This window comes from Rhinoderma darwinii (assembly GCF_050947455.1).
Source record: "Rhinoderma darwinii isolate aRhiDar2 chromosome 5 unlocalized genomic scaffold, aRhiDar2.hap1 SUPER_5_unloc_19, whole genome shotgun sequence".
NCBI lineage: Eukaryota > Metazoa > Chordata > Amphibia > Anura > Rhinodermatidae > Rhinoderma > Rhinoderma darwinii.
In genome coordinates, this window is record NW_027461775.1 from 558,449 (window position 1) to 578,939 (window position 20,491).

The 20,491-nt window shown below is 47.8% G+C and overlaps 14 non-coding genes across 14 annotated transcripts; all 14 read left to right on the plus strand.

The window, feature by feature from the left end:
- The first annotated feature begins 693 nt into the window (after positions 1-693).
- On the plus strand, positions 694-884 carry LOC142687066 (U2 spliceosomal RNA). Its single transcript, XR_012856347.1, has one exon. It is a non-coding gene; the product is annotated as a U2 spliceosomal RNA (small nuclear RNA).
- Positions 885-2,168: 1,284 nt separating this feature from the next.
- Positions 2,169-2,359, plus strand: LOC142687144 (U2 spliceosomal RNA). The gene has a single exon (XR_012856418.1). It is a non-coding gene; the product is annotated as a U2 spliceosomal RNA (small nuclear RNA).
- A 1,296-nt stretch (positions 2,360-3,655) lies between these two features.
- On the plus strand, positions 3,656-3,846 carry LOC142687132 (U2 spliceosomal RNA). The gene has a single exon (XR_012856407.1). It is a non-coding gene; the product is annotated as a U2 spliceosomal RNA (small nuclear RNA).
- Positions 3,847-5,118: 1,272 nt separating this feature from the next.
- LOC142687067 (U2 spliceosomal RNA) lies at positions 5,119-5,309 on the plus strand. Its single transcript, XR_012856348.1, has one exon. It is a non-coding gene; the product is annotated as a U2 spliceosomal RNA (small nuclear RNA).
- A 1,292-nt stretch (positions 5,310-6,601) lies between these two features.
- Positions 6,602-6,792, plus strand: LOC142687068 (U2 spliceosomal RNA). Its single transcript, XR_012856349.1, has one exon. It is a non-coding gene; the product is annotated as a U2 spliceosomal RNA (small nuclear RNA).
- Positions 6,793-8,088: 1,296 nt separating this feature from the next.
- LOC142687145 (U2 spliceosomal RNA) lies at positions 8,089-8,279 on the plus strand. Its single transcript, XR_012856419.1, has one exon. It is a non-coding gene; the product is annotated as a U2 spliceosomal RNA (small nuclear RNA).
- A 1,296-nt stretch (positions 8,280-9,575) lies between these two features.
- LOC142687069 (U2 spliceosomal RNA) lies at positions 9,576-9,766 on the plus strand. Its single transcript, XR_012856350.1, has one exon. It is a non-coding gene; the product is annotated as a U2 spliceosomal RNA (small nuclear RNA).
- Positions 9,767-11,062: 1,296 nt separating this feature from the next.
- Positions 11,063-11,253, plus strand: LOC142687070 (U2 spliceosomal RNA). Its single transcript, XR_012856351.1, has one exon. It is a non-coding gene; the product is annotated as a U2 spliceosomal RNA (small nuclear RNA).
- Positions 11,254-12,525: 1,272 nt separating this feature from the next.
- On the plus strand, positions 12,526-12,716 carry LOC142687071 (U2 spliceosomal RNA). The gene has a single exon (XR_012856352.1). It is a non-coding gene; the product is annotated as a U2 spliceosomal RNA (small nuclear RNA).
- A 1,296-nt stretch (positions 12,717-14,012) lies between these two features.
- On the plus strand, positions 14,013-14,203 carry LOC142687072 (U2 spliceosomal RNA). Its single transcript, XR_012856353.1, has one exon. It is a non-coding gene; the product is annotated as a U2 spliceosomal RNA (small nuclear RNA).
- Positions 14,204-15,503: 1,300 nt separating this feature from the next.
- On the plus strand, positions 15,504-15,694 carry LOC142687074 (U2 spliceosomal RNA). The gene has a single exon (XR_012856354.1). It is a non-coding gene; the product is annotated as a U2 spliceosomal RNA (small nuclear RNA).
- Positions 15,695-16,970: 1,276 nt separating this feature from the next.
- Positions 16,971-17,161, plus strand: LOC142687076 (U2 spliceosomal RNA). Its single transcript, XR_012856356.1, has one exon. It is a non-coding gene; the product is annotated as a U2 spliceosomal RNA (small nuclear RNA).
- A 1,284-nt stretch (positions 17,162-18,445) lies between these two features.
- On the plus strand, positions 18,446-18,636 carry LOC142687077 (U2 spliceosomal RNA). Its single transcript, XR_012856357.1, has one exon. It is a non-coding gene; the product is annotated as a U2 spliceosomal RNA (small nuclear RNA).
- Positions 18,637-19,948: 1,312 nt separating this feature from the next.
- LOC142687078 (U2 spliceosomal RNA) lies at positions 19,949-20,139 on the plus strand. Its single transcript, XR_012856358.1, has one exon. It is a non-coding gene; the product is annotated as a U2 spliceosomal RNA (small nuclear RNA).
- The last annotated feature ends 352 nt before the right edge of the window (positions 20,140-20,491 follow it).

Here is a 20,491-nt window from a genome sequence, read left to right on the forward strand (position 1 = left end):
GTGCAAGGATGGAGGTTGTAGGAGCAAGGAGAAGTTGTCTGTAAAGTTGGTGGATGCCTATTTTCCATTTTGCAGTCCCTTGTCTCCCTCTTGTGGCCTCCTGGAGGCAACTAGCTGTGCAAAAAAAAGACAGCCTGGCGGCCGGCTGTTGCAGTGTTGCCCTCTCAGGCAACACTGAGTGACTGACTGAGCCTCACCGTCTTATATAAAGTTCAGACGGAACTTTGCACGTGTCATAGTGGAGCCCTCAGGATTCCAGAGCCAGCTTTCTGACGTCATAATGGGGCCTCAGAGATAAAAGCCTGGGCCCAGGCAGTGTTGGTCAGTGCTGCTCAGCAGGCAGCACTGGACTGGACTGGATTACAGCTGATACAAGGTGTGAAGGAACAAGGGGTGGCTGTGGGCATGCACTTGCTGCCGCTGCCAGTGTTTATCTGCATGGCAGCAGGGCATTTGGGCGTTGCCAGGAAGGCGTTTTTATGTAGATTCCTCCTCTTTCAGCACTGCATTGTGGTGCAAGCAAAAGAAGCAAATCCTGTCTGGCTTCCTCTCCGGCCTTTATTCACCTCCCGTGTAGCTGTGAGTGTGTGAGCCTGCAGGGCCCCATGGAATTGCCTAGAAGTAGGCTGAATCGCTGCAAGGGCTGAACAGCAGTATCGGGCAGGCTCGGGCAACGCGCGGCCCGTTCGGGTTATCGCTTCTCGGCCTTTTGGCTAAGATCAAGTGTAGTATCTGTTCTTATCAGTTTAATATCTGATACGTCCCCTATCTGGGGACCATATATTAAATGGATTTTTAGAACAGGGAGATGGAAATAGAGCTTGCTCTGTCCACTCCACGCATTGACCTGGTATTGCAGTATTTCCAGGACCGGTGCACCCTTTCCTTATGTGTTGACTAAAAGCAGATTCCAAAAGTGTTTTTTGTCTTTGCTATTGTTTCTGTCTTTCTGAAGGGATCTCCCCTTTTAATCCCATTATTTCAACACCTGTTGGACAATGCATGAGTGATAATGAGCTCATTGATTAAATGCAATTAATGAATAGATTGCCACCTCTTGTTGTGTGTCGTCTGTGTTTCTGTGTTTCCGGCATTTCACATTGGAACACCTCATTCACCTTCCTTGTCTTCTCTCCGCCCTCCCTTTTAGGTAAGTTAAAGAGCTGCACCTGAGCCAGCCACTGATTGATTGATTGATTGATTGATTGATTGATTGATTGATTGATTGATGCAGCACAACAGTCAAATAGTGGAGTGGAGTAGGGGAACAGCAAACAGCCAATAAAGCAGCCCGCCCGCTCGCCTGCCCGCCACAATGGACCTACCTGTGTACACTAGATGGATGTGATGGAATGTACTGTCGTCCCTACATTTCAAGAAGAAGTAAGAATTGCAGTTGCAACAAAGCCTTGCTTGCCTACAAAGAGAGCAGCAATTTGGATTTGTTACTATGTTACCTAGAAGAATAACAAACTGTGCAAGGATGGAGGTTGTAGGAGCAAGGAGAAGTTGTCTGTAAAGTTGGTGGATGCCTATTTTCCATTTTGCAGTCCCTTGTCTCCCTCTTGTGGCCTCCTGGAGGCAACTAGCTGTGCAAAAAAAAGACAGCCTGGCGGCCGGCTGTTGCAGTGTTGCCCTCTCAGGCAACACTGAGTGACTGACTGAGCCTCACCGTCTTATATAAAGTTCAGACGGAACTTTGCACGTGTCATAGTGGAGCCCTCAGGATTCCAGAGCCAGCTTTCTGACGTCATAATGGGGCCTCAGAGATAAAAGCCTGGGCCCAGGCAGTGTTGGTCAGTGCTGCTCAGCAGGCAGCACTGGACTGGACTGGATTACAGCTGATACAAGGTGTGAAGGAACAAGGGGTGGCTGTGGGCATGCACTTGCTGCCGCTGCCAGTGTTTATCTGCATGGCAGCAGGGCATTTGGGCGTTGCCAGGAAGGCGTTTTTATGTAGATTCCTCCTCTTTCAGCACTGCATTGTGGTGCAAGCAAAAGAAGCAAATCCTGTCTGGCTTCCTCTCCGGCCTTTATTCACCTCCCGTGTAGCTGTGAGTGTGTGAGCCTGCAGGGCCCCATGGAATTGCCTAGAAGTAGGCTGAATCGCTGCAAGGGCTGAACAGCAGTATCGGGCAGGCTCGGGCAACGCGCGGCCCGTTCGGGTTATCGCTTCTCGGCCTTTTGGCTAAGATCAAGTGTAGTATCTTTTCTTATCAGTTTAATATCTGATACGTCCCCTATCTGGGGACCATATATTAAATGGATTTTTAGAACAGGGAGATGGAAATAGAGCTTGCTCTGTCCACTCCACGCATTGACCTGGTATTGCAGTATTTCCAGGACCGGTGCACCCTTTCCTTATGTGTTGACTAAAAGCAGATTCCAAAAGTGTTTTTTGTCTTTGCTATTGTTTCTGTCTTTCTGAAGGGATCTCCCCTTTTAATCCCATTATTTCAACACCTGTTGGACAATGCATGAGTGATAATGAGCTCATTGATTAAATGCAATTAATGAATAGATTGCCACCTCTTGTTGTGTGTCGTCTGTGTTTCTGTGTTTCCGGCATTTCACATTGGAACACCTCATTCACCTTCCTTGTCTTCTCTCCGCCCTCCCTTTTAGGTAAGTTAAAGAGCTGCACCTGAGCCAGCCACTGATTGATTGATTGATTGATTGATTGATTGATTGATTGATTGATTGATTGATTGATTGATGCAGCACAACAGTCAAATAGTGGAGTGGAGTAGGGGAACAGCAAACAGCCAATAAAGCAGCCCGCCCGCTCGCCTGCCCGCCACAATGGACCTACCTGTGTACACTAGATGGATGTGATGGAATGTACTGTCGTCCCTACATTTCAAGAAGAAGTAAGAATTGCAGTTGCAACAAAGCCTTGCTTGCCTACAAAGAGAGCAGCAATTTGGATTTGTTACTATGTTACCTAGAAGAATAACAAACTGTGCAAGGATGGAGGTTGTAGGAGCAAGGAGAAGTTGTCTGTAAAGTTGGTGGATGCCTATTTTCCATTTTGCAGTCCCTTGTCTCCCTCTTGTGGCCTCCTGGAGGCAACTAGCTGTGCAAAAAAAAGACAGCCTGGCGGCCGGCTGTTGCAGTGTTGCCCTCTCAGGCAACACTGAGTGACTGACTGAGCCTCACCGTCTTATATAAAGTTCAGACGGAACTTTGCACGTGTCATAGTGGAGCCCTCAGGATTCCAGAGCCAGCTTTCTGACATCATAATGGGGCCTCAGAGATAAAAGCCTGGGCCCAGGCAGTGTTGGTCAGTGCTGCTCAGCAGGCAGCACTGGACTGGACTGGATTACAGCTGATACAAGGTGTGAAGGAACAAGGGGTGGCTGTGGGCATGCACTTGCTGCCGCTGCCAGTGTTTATCTGCATGGCAGCAGGGCATTTGGGCGTTGCCAGGAAGGCGTTTTTATGTAGATTCCTCCTCTTTCAGCACTGCATTGTGGTGCAAGCAAAAGAAGCAAATCCTGTCTGGCTTCCTCTCCGGCCTTTATTCACCTCCCGTGTAGCTGTGAGTGTGTGAGCCTGCAGGGCCCCATGGAATTGCCTAGAAGTAGGCTGAATCGCTGCAAGGGCTGAACAGCAGTATCGGGCAGGCTCGGGCAACGCGCGGCCCGTTCGGGTTATCGCTTCTCGGCCTTTTGGCTAAGATCAAGTGTAGTATCTGTTCTTATCAGTTTAATATCTGATACGTCCCCTGTCTGGGGACCATATATTAAATGGATTTTTAGAACAGGGAGATGGAAATAGAGCTTGCTCTGTCCACTCCACGCATTGACCTGGTATTGCAGTATTTCCAGGACCGGTGCACCCTTTCCTTATGTGTTGACTAAAAGCAGATTCCAAAAGTGTTTTTTGTCTTTGCTATTGTTTCTGTCTTTCTGAAGGGATCTCCCCTTTTAATCCCATTATGTCAACACCTGTCGGACAATGCATGAGTGATAATGAGCTCATTGATTAAATGCAATTAATGAACAGATTGCCACCTCTTGTTGTGTGTCGTCTGTGTTTCTTTGTTTCCGGCATTTCACATTGGAACACCTCATTCACCTTCCTTGTCTTCTCTCCGCCCTCCCTTTTAGGTAAGTTAAAGAGCTGCACCTGAGCCAGCCACTGATTGATTGATTGATTGATTGATTGATTGATTGATGCAGCACAACAGTCAAATAGTGGAGTGGAGTAGGGGAACAGCAAACAGCCAATAAAGCAGCCCGCCCGCTCGCCTGCCCGCCACAATGGACCTACCTGTGTACACTAGATGGATGTGATGGAATGTACTGTCGTCCCTACATTTCAAGAAGAAGTAAGAATTGCAGTTGCAACAAAGCCTTGCTTGCCTACAAAGAGAGCAGCAATTTGGATTTGTTACTATGTTACCTAGAAGAATAACAAACTGTGCAAGGATGGAGGTTGTAGGAGCAAGGAGAAGTTGTCTGTAAAGTTGGTGGATGCCTATTTTCCATTTTGCAGTCCCTTGTCTCCCTCTTGTGGCCTCCTGGAGGCAACTAGCTGTGCAAAAAAAAGACAGCCTGGCGGCCGGCTGTTGCAGTGTTGCCCTCTCAGGCAACACTGAGTGACTGACTGAGCCTCACCGTCTTATATAAAGTTCAGACGGAACTTTGCACGTGTCATAGTGGAGCCCTCAGGATTCCAGAGCCAGCTTTCTGACATCATAATGGGGCCTCAGAGATAAAAGCCTGGGCCCAGGCAGTGTTGGTCAGTGCTGCTCAGCAGGCAGCACTGGACTGGACTGGATTACAGCTGATACAAGGTGTGAAGGAACAAGGGGTGGCTGTGGGCATGCACTTGCTGCCGCTGCCAGTGTTTATCTGCATGGCAGCAGGGCATTTGGGCGTTGCCAGGAAGGCGTTTTTATGTAGATTCCTCCTCTTTCAGCACTGCATTGTGGTGCAAGCAAAAGAAGCAAATCCTGTCTGGCTTCCTCTCCGGCCTTTATTCACCTCCCGTGTAGCTGTGAGTGTGTGAGCCTGCAGGGCCCCATGGAATTGCCTAGAAGTAGGCTGAATCGCTGCAAGGGCTGAACAGCAGTATCGGGCAGGCTCGGGCAACGCGCGGCCCGTTCGGGTTATCGCTTCTCGGCCTTTTGGCTAAGATCAAGTGTAGTATCTGTTCTTATCAGTTTAATATCTGATACGTCCCCTATCTGGGGACCATATATTAAATGGATTTTTAGAACAGGGAGATGGAAATAGAGCTTGCTCTGTCCACTCCACGCATTGACCTGGTATTGCAGTATTTCCAGGACCGGTGCACCCTTTCCTTATGTGTTGACTAAAAGCAGATTCCAAAAGTGTTTTTTGTCTTTGCTATTGTTTCTGTCTTTCTGAAGGGATCTCCCCTTTTAATCCCATTATTTCAACACCTGTTGGACAATGCATGAGTGATAATGAGCTCATTGATTAAATGCAATTAATGAATAGATTGCCACCTCTTGTTGTGTGTCGTCTGTGTTTCTGTGTTTCCGGCATTTCACATTGGAACACCTCATTCACCTTCCTTGTCTTCTCTCCGCCCTCCCTTTTAGGTAAGTTAAAGAGCTGCACCTGAGCCAGCCACTGATTGATTGATTGATTGATTGATTGATTGATTGATTGATTGATTGATTGATTGATGCAGCACAACAGTCAAATAGTGGAGTGGAGTAGGGGAACAGCAAACAGCCAATAAAGCAGCCCGCCCGCTCGCCTGCCCGCCACAATGGACCTACCTGTGTACACTAGATGGATGTGATGGAATGTACTGTCGTCCCTACATTTCAAGAAGAAGTAAGAATTGCAGTTGCAACAAAGCCTTGCTTGCCTACAAAGAGAGCAGCAATTTGGATTTGTTACTATGTTACCTAGAAGAATAACAAACTGTGCAAGGATGGAGGTTGTAGGAGCAAGGAGAAGTTGTCTGTAAAGTTGGTGGATGCCTATTTTCCATTTTGCAGTCCCTTGTCTCCCTCTTGTGGCCTCCTGGAGGCAACTAGCTGTGCAAAAAAAAGACAGCCTGGCGGCCGGCTGTTGAAGTGTTGCCCTCTCAGGCAACACTGAGTGACTGACTGAGCCTCACCGTCTTATATAAAGTTCAGACGGAACTTTGCACGTGTCATAGTGGAGCCCTCAGGATTCCAGAGCCAGCTTTCTGACATCATAATGGGGCCTCAGAGATAAAAGCCTGGGCCCAGGCAGTGTTGGTCAGTGCTGCTCAGCAGGCAGCACTGGACTGGACTGGATTACAGCTGATACAAGGTGTGAAGGAACAAGGGGTGGCTGTGGGCATGCACTTGCTGCCGCTGCCAGTGTTTATCTGCATGGCAGCAGGGCATTTGGGCGTTGCCAGGAAGGCGTTTTTATGTAGATTCCTCCTCTTTCAGCACTGCATTGTGGTGCAAGCAAAAGAAGCAAATCCTGTCTGGCTTCCTCTCCGGCCTTTATTCACCTCCCGTGTAGCTGTGAGTGTGTGAGCCTGCAGGGCCCCATGGAATTGCCTAGAAGTAGGCTGAATCGCTGCAAGGGCTGAACAGCAGTATCGGGCAGGCTCGGGCAACGCGCGGCCCGTTCGGGTTATCGCTTCTCGGCCTTTTGGCTAAGATCAAGTGTAGTATCTGTTCTTATCAGTTTAATATCTGATACGTCCCCTATCTGGGGACCATATATTAAATGGATTTTTAGAACAGGGAGATGGAAATAGAGCTTGCTCTGTCCACTCCACGCATTGACCTGGTATTGCAGTATTTCCAGGACCGGTGCACCCTTTCCTTATGTGTTGACTAAAAGCAGATTCCAAAAGTGTTTTTTGTCTTTGCTATTGTTTCTGTCTTTCTGAAGGGATCTCCCCTTTTAATCCCATTATTTCAACACCTGTTGGACAATGCATGAGTGATAATGAGCTCATTGATTAAATGCAATTAATGAATAGATTGCCACCTCTTGTTGTGTGTCGTCTGTGTTTCTGTGTTTCCGGCATTTCACATTGGAACACCTCATTCACCTTCCTTGTCTTCTCTCCGCCCTCCCTTTTAGGTAAGTTAAAGAGCTGCACCTGAGCCAGCCACTGATTGATTGATTGATTGATTGATTGATTGATTGATTGATTGATTGATTGATTGATTGATGCAGCACAACAGTCAAATAGTGGAGTGGAGTAGGGGAACAGCAAACAGCCAATAAAGCAGCCCGCCCGCTCGCCTGCCCGCCACAATGGACCTACCTGTGTACACTAGATGGATGTGATGGAATGTACTGTCGTCCCTACATTTCAAGAAGAAGTAAGAATTGCAGTTGCAACAAAGCCTTGCTTGCCTACAAAGAGAGCAGCAATTTGGATTTGTTACTATGTTACCTAGAAGAATAACAAACTGTGCAAGGATGGAGGTTGTAGGAGCAAGGAGAAGTTGTCTGTAAAGTTGGTGGATGCCTATTTTCCATTTTGCAGTCCCTTGTCTCCCTCTTGTGGCCTCCTGGAGGCAACTAGCTGTGCAAAAAAAAGACAGCCTGGCGGCCGGCTGTTGCAGTGTTGCCCTCTCAGGCAACACTGAGTGACTGACTGAGCCTCACCGTCTTATATAAAGTTCAGACGGAACTTTGCACGTGTCATAGTGGAGCCCTCAGGACTCCAGAGCCAGCTTTCTGACGTCATAATGGGGCCTCAGAGATAAAAGCCTGGGCCCAGGCAGTGTTGGTCAGTGCTGCTCAGCAGGCAGCACTGGACTGGACTGGATTACAGCTGATACAAGGTGTGAAGGAACAAGGGGTGGCTGTGGGCATGCACTTGCTGCCGCTGCCAGTGTTTATCTGCATGGCAGCAGGGCATTTGGGCGTTGCCAGGAAGGCGTTTTTATGTAGATTCCTCCTCTTTCAGCACTGCATTGTGGTGCAAGCAAAAGAAGCAAATCCTGTCTGGCTTCCTCTCCGGCCTTTATTCACCTCCCGTGTAGCTGTGAGTGTGTGAGCCTGCAGGGCCCCATGGAATTGCCTAGAAGTAGGCTGAATCGCTGCAAGGGCTGAACAGCAGTATCGGGCAGGCTCGGGCAACGCGCGGCCCGTTCGGGTTATCGCTTCTCGGCCTTTTGGCTAAGATCAAGTGTAGTATCTTTTCTTATCAGTTTAATATCTGATACGTCCCCTATCTGGGGACCATATATTAAATGGATTTTTAGAACAGGGAGATGGAAATAGAGCTTGCTCTGTCCACTCCACGCATTGACCTGGTATTGCAGTATTTCCAGGACCGGTGCACCCTTTCCTTATGTGTTGACTAAAAGCAGATTCCAAAAGTGTTTTTTGTCTTTGCTATTGTTTCTGTCTTTCTGAAGGGATCTCCCCTTTTAATCCCATTATTTCAACACCTGTTGGACAATGCATGAGTGATAATGAGCTCATTGATTAAATGCAATTAATGAATAGATTGCCACCTCTTGTTGTGTGTCGTCTGTGTTTCTGTGTTTCCGGCATTTCACATTGGAACACCTCATTCACCTTCCTTGTCTTCTCTCCGCCCTCCCTTTTAGGTAAGTTAAAGAGCTGCACCTGAGCCAGCCACTGATTGATTGATTGATTGATTGATTGATTGATTGATTGATTGATTGATTGATTGATTGATGCAGCACAACAGTCAAATAGTGGAGTGGAGTAGGGGAACAGCAAACAGCCAATAAAGCAGCCCGCCCGCTCGCCTGCCCGCCACAATGGACCTACCTGTGTACACTAGATGGATGTGATGGAATGTACTGTCGTCCCTACATTTCAAGAAGAAGTAAGAATTGCAGTTGCAACAAAGCCTTGCTTGCCTACAAAGAGAGCAGCAATTTGGATTTGTTACTATGTTACCTAGAAGAATAACAAACTGTGCAAGGATGGAGGTTGTAGGAGCAAGGAGAAGTTGTCTGTAAAGTTGGTGGATGCCTATTTTCCATTTTGCAGTCCCTTGTCTCCCTCTTGTGGCCTCCTGGAGGCAACTAGCTGTGCAAAAAAAAGACAGCCTGGCGGCCGGCTGTTGCAGTGTTGCCCTCTCAGGCAACACTGAGTGACTGACTGAGCCTCACCGTCTTATATAAAGTTCAGACGGAACTTTGCACGTGTCATAGTGGAGCCCTCAGGATTCCAGAGCCAGCTTTCTGACATCATAATGGGGCCTCAGAGATAAAAGCCTGGGCCCAGGCAGTGTTGGTCAGTGCTGCTCAGCAGGCAGCACTGGACTGGACTGGATTACAGCTGATACAAGGTGTGAAGGAACAAGGGGTGGCTGTGGGCATGCACTTGCTGCCGCTGCCAGTGTTTATCTGCATGGCAGCAGGGCATTTGGGCGTTGCCAGGAAGGCGTTTTTATGTAGATTCCTCCTCTTTCAGCACTGCATTGTGGTGCAAGCAAAAGAAGCAAATCCTGTCTGGCTTCCTCTCCGGCCTTTATTCACCTCCCGTGTAGCTGTGAGTGTGTGAGCCTGCAGGGCCCCATGGAATTGCCTAGAAGTAGGCTGAATCGCTGCAAGGGCTGAACAGCAGTATCGGGCAGGCTCGGGCAACGCGCGGCCCGTTCGGGTTATCGCTTCTCGGCCTTTTGGCTAAGATCAAGTGTAGTATCTGTTCTTATCAGTTTAATATCTGATACGTCCCCTATCTGGGGACCATATATTAAATGGATTTTTAGAACAGGGAGATGGAAATAGAGCTTGCTCTGTCCACTCCACGCATTGACCTGGTATTGCAGTATTTCCAGGACCGGTGCACCCTTTCCTTATGTGTTGACTAAAAGCAGATTCCAAAAGTGTTTTTTGTCTTTGCTATTGTTTCTGTCTTTCTGAAGGGATCTCCCCTTTTAATCCCATTATTTCAACACCTGTTGGACAATGCATGAGTGATAATGAGCTCATTGATTAAATGCAATTAATGAATAGATTGCCACCTCTTGTTGTGTGTCGTCTGTGTTTCTGTGTTTCCGGCATTTCACATTGGAACACCTCATTCACCTTCCTTGTCTTCTCTCCGCCCTCCCTTTTAGGTAAGTTAAAGAGCTGCACCTGAGCCAGCCACTGATTGATTGATTGATTGATTGATTGATTGATTGATTGATTGATTGATTGATTGATTGATGCAGCACAACAGTCAAATAGTGGAGTGGAGTAGGGGAACAGCAAACAGCCAATAAAGCAGCCCGCCCGCTCGCCTGCCCGCCACAATGGACCTACCTGTGTACACTAGATGGATGTGATGGAATGTACTGTCGTCCCTACATTTCAAGAAGAAGTAAGAATTGCAGTTGCAACAAAGCCTTGCTTGCCTACAAAGAGAGCAGCAATTTGGATTTGTTACTATGTTACCTAGAAGAATAACAAACTGTGCAAGGATGGAGGTTGTAGGAGCAAGGAGAAGTTGTCTGTAAAGTTGGTGGATGCCTATTTTCCATTTTGCAGTCCCTTGTCTCCCTCTTGTGGCCTCCTGGAGGCAACTAGCTGTGCAAAAAAAAGACAGCCTGGCGGCCGGCTGTTGCAGTGTTGCCCTCTCAGGCAACACTGAGTGACTGACTGAGCCTCACCGTCTTATATAAAGTTCAGACGGAACTTTGCACGTGTCATAGTGGAGCCCTCAGGATTCCAGAGCCAGCTTTCTGACATCATAATGGGGCCTCAGAGATAAAAGCCTGGGCCCAGGCAGTGTTGGTCAGTGCTGCTCAGCAGGCAGCACTGGACTGGACTGGATTACAGCTGATACAAGGTGTGAAGGAACAAGGGGTGGCTGTGGGCATGCACTTGCTGCCGCTGCCAGTGTTTATCTGCATGGCAGCAGGGCATTTGGGCGTTGCCAGGAAGGCGTTTTTATGTAGATTCCTCCTCTTTCAGCACTGCATTGTGGTGCAAGCAAAAGAAGCAAATCCTGTCTGGCTTCCTCTCCGGCCTTTATTCACCTCCCGTGTAGCTGTGAGTGTGTGAGCCTGCAGGGCCCCATGGAATTGCCTAGAAGTAGGCTGAATCGCTGCAAGGGCTGAACAGCAGTATCGGGCAGGCTCGGGCAACGCGCGGCCCGTTCGGGTTATCGCTTCTCGGCCTTTTGGCTAAGATCAAGTGTAGTATCTGTTCTTATCAGTTTAATATCTGATACGTCCCCTATCTGGGGACCATATATTAAATGGATTTTTAGAACAGGGAGATGGAAATAGAGCTTGCTCTGTCCACTCCACGCATTGACCTGGTATTGCAGTATTTCCAGGACCGGTGCACCCTTTCCTTATGTGTTGACTAAAAGCAGATTCCAAAAGTGTTTTTTGTCTTTGCTATTGTTTCTGTCTTTCTGAAGGGATCTCCCCTTTTAATCCCATTATTTCAACACCTGTTGGACAATGCATGAGTGATAATGAGCTCATTGATTAAATGCAATTAATGAATAGATTGCCACCTCTTGTTGTGTGTCGTCTGTGTTTCTGTGTTTCCGGCATTTCACATTGGAACACCTCATTCACCTTCCTTGTCTTCTCTCCGCCCTCCCTTTTAGGTAAGTTAAAGAGCTGCACCTGAGCCAGCCACTGATTGATTGATTGATTGATTGATTGATTGATTGATGCAGCACAACAGTCAAATAGTGGAGTGGAGTAGGGGAACAGCAAACAGCCAATAAAGCAGCCCGCCCGCTCGCCTGCCCGCCACAATGGACCTACCTGTGTACACTAGATGGATGTGATGGAATGTACTGTCGTCCCTACATTTCAAGAAGAAGTAAGAATTGCAGTTGCAACAAAGCCTTGCTTGCCTACAAAGAGAGCAGCAATTTGGATTTGTTACTATGTTACCTAGAAGAATAACAAACTGTGCAAGGATGGAGGTTGTAGGAGCAAGGAGAAGTTGTCTGTAAAGTTGGTGGATGCCTATTTTCCATTTTGCAGTCCCTTGTCTCCCTCTTGTGGCCTCCTGGAGGCAACTAGCTGTGCAAAAAAAAGACAGCCTGGCGGCCGGCTGTTGCAGTGTTGCCCTCTCAGGCAACACTGAGTGACTGACTGAGCCTCACCGTCTTATATAAAGTTCAGACGGAACTTTGCACGTGTCATAGTGGAGCCCTCAGGATTCCAGAGCCAGCTTTCTGACATCATAATGGGGCCTCAGAGATAAAAGCCTGGGCCCAGGCAGTGTTGGTCAGTGCTGCTCAGCAGGCAGCACTGGACTGGACTGGATTACAGCTGATACAAGGTGTGAAGGAACAAGGGGTGGCTGTGGGCATGCACTTGCTGCCGCTGCCAGTGTTTATCTGCATGGCAGCAGGGCATTTGGGCGTTGCCAGGAAGGCGTTTTTATGTAGATTCCTCCTCTTTCAGCACTGCATTGTGGTGCAAGCAAAAGAAGCAAATCCTGTCTGGCTTCCTCTCCGGCCTTTATTCACCTCCCGTGTAGCTGTGAGTGTGTGAGCCTGCAGGGCCCCATGGAATTGCCTAGAAGTAGGCTGAATCGCTGCAAGGGCTGAACAGCAGTATCGGGCAGGCTCGGGCAACGCGCGGCCCGTTCGGGTTATCGCTTCTCGGCCTTTTGGCTAAGATCAAGTGTAGTATCTGTTCTTATCAGTTTAATATCTGATACGTCCCCTATCTGGGGACCATATATTAAATGGATTTTTAGAACAGGGAGATGGAAATAGAGCTTGCTCTGTCCACTCCACGCATTGACCTGGTATTGCAGTATTTCCAGGACCGGTGCACCCTTTCCTTATGTGTTGACTAAAAGCAGATTCCAAAAGTGTTTTTTGTCTTTGCTATTGTTTCTGTCTTTCTGAAGGGATCTCCCCTTTTAATCCCATTATTTCAACACCTGTTGGACAATGCATGAGTGATAATGAGCTCATTGATTAAATGCAATTAATGAATAGATTGCCACCTCTTGTTGTGTGTCGTCTGTGTTTCTGTGTTTCCGGCATTTCACATTGGAACACCTCATTCACCTTCCTTGTCTTCTCTCCGCCCTCCCTTTTAGGTAAGTTAAAGAGCTGCACCTGAGCCAGCCACTGATTGATTGATTGATTGATTGATTGATTGATTGATTGATTGATTGATTGATTGATTGATGCAGCACAACAGTCAAATAGTGGAGTGGAGTAGGGGAACAGCAAACAGCCAATAAAGCAGCCCGCCCGCTCGCCTGCCCGCCACAATGGACTTACCTGTGTACACTAGATGGATGTGATGGAATGTACTGTCGTCCCTACATTTCAAGAAGAAGTAAGAATTGCAGTTGCAACAAAGCCTTGCTTGCCTACAAAGAGAGCAGCAATTTGGATTTGTTACTATGTTACCTAGAAGAATAACAAACTGTGCAAGGATGGAGGTTGTAGGAGCAAGGAGAAGTTGTCTGTAAAGTTGGTGGATGCCTATTTTCCATTTTGCAGTCCCTTGTCTCCCTCTTGTGGCCTCCTGGAGGCAACTAGCTGTGCAAAAAAAAGACAGCCTGGCGGCCGGCTGTTGCAGTGTTGCCCTCTCAGGCAACACTGAGTGACTGACTGAGCCTCACCGTCTTATATAAAGTTCAGACGGAACTTTGCACGTGTCATAGTGGAGCCCTCAGGATTCCAGAGCCAGCTTTCTGACATCATAATGGGGCCTCAGAGATAAAAGCCTGGGCCCAGGCAGTGTTGGTCAGTGCTGCTCAGCAGGCAGCACTGGACTGGACTGGATTACAGCTGATACAAGGTGTGAAGGAACAAGGGGTGGCTGTGGGCATGCACTTGCTGCCGCTGCCAGTGTTTATCTGCATGGCAGCAGGGCATTTGGGCGTTGCCAGGAAGGCGTTTTTATGTAGATTCCTCCTCTTTCAGCACTGCATTGTGGTGCAAGCAAAAGAAGCAAATCCTGTCTGGCTTCCTCTCCGGCCTTTATTCACCTCCCGTGTAGCTGTGAGTGTGTGAGCCTGCAGGGCCCCATGGAATTGCCTAGAAGTAGGCTGAATCGCTGCAAGGGCTGAACAGCAGTATCGGGCAGGCTCGGGCAACGCGCGGCCCGTTCGGGTTATCGCTTCTCGGCCTTTTGGCTAAGATCAAGTGTAGTATCTGTTCTTATCAGTTTAATATCTGATACGTCCCCTATCTGGGGACCATATATTAAATGGATTTTTAGAACAGGGAGATGGAAATAGAGCTTGCTCTGTCCACTCCACGCATTGACCTGGTATTGCAGTATTTCCAGGACCGGTGCACCCTTTCCTTATGTGTTGACTAAAAGCAGATTCCAAAAGTGTTTTTTGTCTTTGCTATTGTTTCTGTCTTTCTGAAGGGATCTCCCCTTTTAATCCCATTATTTCAACACCTGTTGGACAATGCATGAGTGATAATGAGCTCATTGATTAAATGCAATTAATGAATAGATTGCCACCTCTTGTTGTGTGTCGTCTGTGTTTCTGTGTTTCCGGCATTTCACATTGGAACACCTCATTCACCTTCCTTGTCTTCTCTCCGCCCTCCCTTTTAGGTAAGTTAAAGAGCTGCACCTGAGCCAGCCACTGATTGATTGATTGATTGATTGATTGATTGATTGATTGATTGATTGATTGATTGATTGATTGATGCAGCACAACAGTCAAATAGTGGAGTGGAGTAGGGGAACAGCAAACAGCCAATAAAGCAGCCCGCCCGCTCGCCTGCCCGCCACAATGGACCTACCTGTGTACACTAGATGGATGTGATGGAATGTACTGTCGTCCCTACATTTCAAGAAGAAGTAAGAATTGCAGTTGCAACAAAGCCTTGCTTGCCTACAAAGAGAGCAGCAATTTGGATTTGTTACTATGTTACCTAGAAGAATAACAAACTGTGCAAGGATGGAGGTTGTAGGAGCAAGGAGAAGTTGTCTGTAAAGTTGGTGGATGCCTATTTTCCATTTTGCAGTCCCTTGTCTCCCTCTTGTGGCCTCCTGGAGGCAACTAGCTGTGCAAAAAAAAGACAGCCTGGCGGCCGGCTGTTGCAGTGTTGCCCTCTCAGGCAACACTGAGTGACTGACTGAGCCTCACCGTCTTATATAAAGTTCAGACGGAACTTTGCACGTGTCATAGTGGAGCCCTCAGGATTCCAGAGCCAGCTTTCTGACATCATAATGGGGCCTCAGAGATAAAAGCCTGGGCCCAGGCAGTGTTGGTCAGTGCTGCTCAGCAGGCAGCACTGGACTGGACTGGATTACAGCTGATACAAGGTGTGAAGGAACAAGGGGTGGCTGTGGGCATGCACTTGCTGCCGCTGCCAGTGTTTATCTGCATGGCAGCAGGGCATTTGGGCGTTGCCAGGAAGGCGTTTTTATGTAGATTCCTCCTCTTTCAGCACTGCATTGTGGTGCAAGCAAAAGAAGCAAATCCTGTCTGGCTTCCTCTCCGGCCTTTATTCACCTCCCGTGTAGCTGTGAGTGTGTGAGCCTGCAGGGCCCCATGGAATTGCCTAGAAGTAGGCTGAATCGCTGCAAGGGCTGAACAGCAGTATCGGGCAGGCTCGGGCAACGCGCGGCCCGTTCGGGTTATCGCTTCTCGGCCTTTTGGCTAAGATCAAGTGTAGTATCTGTTCTTATCAGTTTAATATCTGATACGTCCCCTATCTGGGGACCATATATTAAATGGATTTTTAGAACAGGGAGATGGAAATAGAGCTTGCTCTGTCCACTCCACGCATTGACCTGGTATTGCAGTATTTCCAGGACCGGTGCACCCTTTCCTTATGTGTTGACTAAAAGCAGATTCCAAAAGTGTTTTTTGTCTTTGCTATTGTTTCTGTCTTTCTGAAGGGATCTCCCCTTTTAATCCCATTATTTCAACACCTGTTGGACAATGCATGAGTGATAATGAGCTCATTGATTAAATGCAATTAATGAATAGATTGCCACCTCTTGTTGTGTGTCGTCTGTGTTTCTGTGTTTCCGGCATTTCACATTGGAACACCTCATTCACCTTCCTTGTCTTCTCTCCGCCCTCCCTTTTAGGTAAGTTAAAGAGCTGCACCTGAGCCAGCCACTGATTGATTGATTGATTGATTGATTGATTGATTGATTGATGCAGCACAACAGTCAAATAGTGGAGTGGAGTAGGGGAACAGCAAACAGCCAATAAAGCAGCCCGCCCGCTCGCCTGCCCGCCACAATGGACCTACCTGTGTACACTAGATGGATGTGATGGAATGTACTGTCGTCCCTACATTTCAAGAAGAAGTAAGAATTGCAGTTGCAACAAAGCCTTGCTTGCCTACAAAGAGAGCAGCAATTTGGATTTGTTACTATGTTACCTAGAAGAATAACAAACTGTGCAAGGATGGAGGTTGTAGGAGCAAGGAGAAGTTGTCTGTAAAGTTGGTGGATGCCTATTTTCCATTTTGCAGTCCCTTGTCTCCCTCTTGTGGCCTCCTGGAGGCAACTAGCTGTGCAAAAAAAAGACAGCCTGGCGGCCGGCTGTTGCAGTGTTGCCCTCTCAGGCAACACTGAGTGACTGACTGAGCCTCACCGTCTTATATAAAGTTCAGACGGAACTTTGCACGTGTCATAGTGGAGCCCTCAGGATTCCAGAGCCAGCTTTCTGACATCATAATGGGGCCTCAGAGATAAAAGCCTGGGCCCAGGCAGTGTTGGTCAGTGCTGCTCAGCAGGCAGCACTGGACTGGACTGGATTACAGCTGATACAAGGTGTGAAGGAACAAGGGGTGGCTGTGGGCATGCACTTGCTGCCGCTGCCAGTGTTTATCTGCATGGCAGCAGGGCATTTGGGCGTTGCCAGGAAGGCGTTTTTATGTAGATTCCTCCTCTTTCAGCACTGCATTGTGGTGCAAGCAAAAGAAGCAAATCCTGTCTGGCTTCCTCTCCGGCCTTTATTCACCTCCCGTGTAGCTGTGAGTGTGTGAGCCTGCAGGGCCCCATGGAATTGCCTAGAAGTAGGCTGAATCGCTGCAAGGGCTGAACAGCAGTATCGGGCAGGCTCGGGCAACGCGCGGCCCGTTCGGGTTATCGCTTCTCGGCCTTTTGGCTAAGATCAAGTGTAGTATCTGTTCTTATCAGTTTAATATCTGATACGTCCCCTATCTGGGGACCATATATTAAATGGATTTTTAGAACAGGGAGATGGAAATAGAGCTTGCTCTGTCCACTCCACGCATTGACCTGGTATTGCAGTATTTCCAGGACCGGTGCACCCTTTCCTTATGTGTTGACTAAAAGCAGATTCCAAAAGTGTTTTTTGTCTTTGCTATTGTTTCTGTCTTTCTGAAGGGATCTCCCCTTTTAATCCCATTATTTCAACACCTGTTGGACAATGCATGAGTGATAATGAGCTCATTGATTAAATGCAATTAATGAATAGATTGCCACCTCTTGTTGTGTGTCGTCTGTGTTTCTGTGTTTCCGGCATTTCACATTGGAACACCTCATTCACCTTCCTTGTCTTCTCTCCGCCCTCCCTTTTAGGTAAGTTAAAGAGCTGCACCTGAGCCAGCCACTGATTGATTGATTGATTGATTGATTGATTGATTGATTGATTGATTGATGCAGCACAACAGTCAAATAGTGGAGTGGAGTAGGGGAACAGCAAACAGCCAATAAAGCAGCCCGCCCGCTCGCCTGCCCGCCACAATGGACCTACCTGTGTACACTAGATGGATGTGATGGAATGTACTGTCGTCCCTACATTATAAGAAGAAGTAAGAATTGCAGTTGCAACAAAGCCTTGCTTGCCTACAAAGAGAGCAGCAATTTGGATTTGTTACTATGTTACCTAGAAGAATAACAAACTGTGCAAGGATGGAGGTTGTAGGAGCAAGGAGAAGTTGTCTGTAAAGTTGGTGGATGCCTATTTTCCATTTTGCAGTCCCTTGTCTCCCTCTTGTGGCCTCCTGGAGGCAACTAGCTGTGCAAAAAAAAGACAGCCTGGCGGCCGGCTGTTGCAGTGTTGCCCTCTCAGGCAACACTGAGTGACTGACTGAGCCTCACCGTCTTATATAAAGTTCAGACGGAACTTTGCACGTGTCATAGTGGAGCCCTCAGGATTCCAGAGCCAGCTTTCTGACATCATAATGGGGCCTCAGAGATAAAAGCCTGGGCCCAGGCAGTGTTGGTCAGTGCTGCTCAGCAGGCAGCACTGGACTGGACTGGATTACAGCTGATACAAGGTGTGAAGGAACAAGGGGTGGCTGTGGGCATGCACTTGCTGCCGCTGCCAGTGTTTATCTGCATGGCAGCAGGGCATTTGGGCGTTGCCAGGAAGGCGTTTTTATGTAGATTCCTCCTCTTTCAGCACTGCATTGTGGTGCAAGCAAAAGAAGCAAATCCTGTCTGGCTTCCTCTCCGGCCTTTATTCACCTCCCGTGTAGCTGTGAGTGTGTGAGCCTGCAGGGCCCCATGGAATTGCCTAGAAGTAGGCTGAATCGCTGCAAGGGCTGAACAGCAGTATCGGGCAGGCTCGGGCAACGCACGGCCCGTTCGGGTTATCGCTTCTCGGCCTTTTGGCTAAGATCAAGTGTAGTATCTGTTCTTATCAGTTTAATATCTGATACGTCCCCTATCTGGGGACCATATATTAAATGGATTTTTAGAACAGGGAGATGGAAATAGAGCTTGCTCTGTCCACTCCACGCATTGACCTGGTATTGCAGTATTTCCAGGACCGGTGCACCCTTTCCTTATGTGTTGACTAAAAGCAGATTCCAAAAGTGTTTTTTGTCTTTGCTATTGTTTCTGTCTTTCTGAAGGGATCTCCCCTTTTAATCCCATTATTTCAACACCTGTTGGACAATGCATGAGTGATAATGAGCTCATTGATTAAATGCAATTAATGAATAGATTGCCACCTCTTGTTGTGTGTCGTCTGTGTTTCTGTGTTTCCGGCATTTCACATTGGAACACCTCATTCACCTTCCTTGTCTTCTCTCCGCCCTCCCTTTTAGGTAAGTTAAAGAGCTGCACCTGAGCCAGCCACTGATTGATTGATTGATTGATTGATTGATTGATTGATTGATTGATTGATTGATTGATTGATTGATGCAGCACAACAGTCAAATAGTGGAGTGGAGTAGGGGAACAGCAAACAGCCAATAAAGCAGCCCGCCCGCTCGCCTGCCCGCCACAATGGACCTACCTGTGTACACTAGATGGATGTGATGGAATGTACTGTCGTCCCTACATTTCAAGAAGAAGTAAGAATTGCAGTTGCAACAAAGCCTTGCTTGCCTACAAAGAGAGCAGCAATTTGGATTTGTTACTATGTTACCTAGAAGAATAACAAACTGTGCAAGGATGGAGGTTGTAGGAGCAAGGAGAAGTTGTCTGTAAAGTTGGTGGATGCCTATTTTCCATTTTGCAGTCCCTTGTCTCCCTCTTGTGGCCTCCTGGAGGCAACTAGCTGTGCAAAAAAAAGACAGCCTGGCGGCCGGCTGTTGCAGTGTTGCCCTCTCAGGCAACACTGAGTGACTGACTGAGCCTCACCGTCTTATATAAAGTTCAGACGGAACTTTGCACGTGTCATAGTGGAGCCCTCAGGATTCCAGAGCCAGCTTTCTGACATCATAATGGGGCCTCAGAGATAAAAGCCTGGGCCCAGGCAGTGTTGGTCAGTGCTGCTCAGCAGGCAGCACTGGACTGGGCACTGGACTGGACTGGATTACAGCTGATACAAGGTGTGAAGGAACAAGGGGTGGCTGTGGGCATGCACTTGCTGCCGCTGCCAGTGTTTATCTGCATGGCAGCAGGGCATTTGGGCGTTGCCAGGAAGGCGTTTTTATGTAGATTCCTCCTCTTTCAGCACTGCATTGTGGTGCAAGCAAAAGAAGCAAATCCTGTCTGGCTTCCTCTCCGGCCTTTATTCACCTCCCGTGTAGCTGTGAGTGTGTGAGCCTGCAGGGCCCCATGGAATTGCCTAGAAGTAGGCTGAATCGCTGCAAGGGCTGAACAGCAGTATCGGGCAGGCTCGGGCAACGCGCGGCCCGTTCGGGTTATCGCTTCTCGGCCTTTTGGCTAAGATCAAGTGTAGTATCTGTTCTTATCAGTTTAATATCTGATACGTCCCCTATCTGGGGACCATATATTAAATGGATTTTTAGAACAGGGAGATGGAAATAGAGCTTGCTCTGTCCACTCCACGCATTGACCTGGTATTGCAGTATTTCCAGGACCGGTGCACCCTTTCCTTATGTGTTGACTAAAAGCAGATTCCAAAAGTGTTTTTTGTCTTTGCTATTGTTTCTGTCTTTCTGAAGGGATCTCCCCTTTTAATCCCATTATTTCAACACCTGTTGGACAATGCATGAGTGATAATGAGCTCATTGATTAAATGCAATTAATGAATAGATTGCCACCTCTTGTTGTGTGTCGTCTGTGTTTCTGTGTTTCCGGCATTTCACATTGGAACACCTCATTCACCTTCCTTGTCTTCTCTCCGCCCTCCCTTTTAGGTAAGTTAAAGAGCTGCACCTGAGCCAGCCACTGATTGATTGATTGATTGATTGATTGATTGATTGATTGATTGATTGATTGATTG